This window comes from Bidens hawaiensis, unplaced genomic scaffold (genome assembly GCF_021521415.1).
Source record: "Bidens hawaiensis isolate Kalapana, Puna unplaced genomic scaffold, B.hawaiensis_p1.1 tig00001895_1, whole genome shotgun sequence".
NCBI lineage: Eukaryota > Viridiplantae > Streptophyta > Magnoliopsida > Asterales > Asteraceae > Bidens > Bidens hawaiensis.
Genome location: NW_027504958.1, coordinates 174106 through 176063, shown reverse-complemented (window position 1 = coordinate 176063; position 1958 = coordinate 174106).

Below are 1958 nucleotides of genomic sequence, written 5' to 3'. Positions count from 1 at the left end.
ACCATGGTTTGGACATAAAGCTAGCGGATTTTTTAATGTCTCCCAAGCCTCATAGAAAGTCTCGGTGTCCTCCATCTAGAAAGAATGAACATAGTTTTGCAAACGAATGGCCTAAGCTGGGGGATATTATTTTTCGAGGAATTTGCCTTGCATGGCGGCCCAAGTAGCTATGGACCCCTGTGGGAGGGTTTCAAGACACAAGCTCGAATGATCAACAAGAGAGAACAAAAATACACGAAGCTTGTTAGCATCTTTAGAAACGCAGGTAAGAGTGAATGTATCGCAGATACGAGCAATGCGAGTGAGATGAGAGTGCGGGTTTTCGTGGTTCGACCCGTGAAATTGTGCAGAATGTGATATAGTGTTTAGAATATTAGAAGGAATCTGCCAATTAGTATTTACTACGATGGCTGGTGTGGCGATGCTGGATCATGCGCCAACATTGGCCGGACGGGCGCGGTCTGCAACTGTCCATCTCGGTGGTGGTGTGTCTGCCATGTCCCTATCCTAAATGATGGATTCAGAAAGAGGGGGAGAAGATATATTACCCGCAGAAGAAGAAGAAGAAGAATTGAACGGTGAACTGGTACAACATCTCCCACGCAACTCTCTCTCTTGTTCGTAAGATCCTTCAGTTTCAGGTGGTCCTAGAGATCGAGTGTGTCGCATACAACGATTAAAATCAACAAAAGAAACTAAATTAGCTAAACTATTTTAACTACTAAACAAAGAAAAAATACAAGTAGCAAATAAGGTTGGTCGTAACTCGAGTCGTTCTCAATACGCCTCAAACTGTATTCCCGACAACGACGCCAAAAATTGATATGTGCCTAATTTTAGAATCTATATCTATGAAACTCACAACTAAGCTATATTTTTAAAACGGATTATTCAAATAATTTCACACACAGCCAGCAAGTGTACCGATCGTAAGTAGTATAGAACTAAGAAGTTCGAGTATCGAACACAAGGACACATGAAAACGCTTTTGATTACTAAACCCTAGACAAGACCTGCCTGAGAATAATATTTTGATTTAATTTATTATTAAAATCTACCTGATTTAAAATACTTTAATTTTACTTAATTAATTAAACTTAACTAACTGGACTAACTGACAAAACTTTCCAAACTTAGAAAACTTAACAACCCTTAACTAATACGATGGAGAAAACGTCTACCTAGGTAAAAATCAAATTCACGGCTCAACAAGAGAATGGATTGAATGATCTCATGACACCGGTATCTAAAGATGACACAAGTAAGGCTCGCTCAAGCTAGCTAGATCACCTCTCGGTCTTAGTAACAAACCTTAACTACATTTAATTGATTAGAAAAGCAAACCGAAAAACAAATACTAAGGTGTTCTAATTACGACTCTCCTCTCGAACTCACCGACATCAACCCTAATGGTTATGAATACTACACAACCAAGGATAGAGGAACAATTCAATTTAACACAAATTAGATCAACTAATCGCTCAAAAACCCAAACCAGACAAGAACTGAACTCGCTCTCGTGCAATTCTAATCCTAGCATGCAAAGGCTATGAGACAACCCTAACTTCTTATAACCTCTCGGTCTCTAAGAAGGTGTATACTAGCTCATTTTTATCAATTAATTAACTTAACAAAACCCTACGTTTGTACCGACCGCAAACAAAGCCTGAACACAAAGTCTAGAACCAAATATGCAAAAATCAATCAAAACACAATCAATCAATCAAAGCATGACGTTTATGAAGTAATATAAATAAAATCCCAGCAACTAAACACAACCTAATTCATATATAAATCAAACTTTATCATAGTAATTCAAGTCTTTTGATCAAACAATCCATAAAACTCATCAAACTTAAACAGTTATCATCAAAACTAGATAGAACTAACAAGATTAGCCAATCATCTCAATTGGACAGCAGCATATACTCAATAAAACATTCATATTACTCATCCAA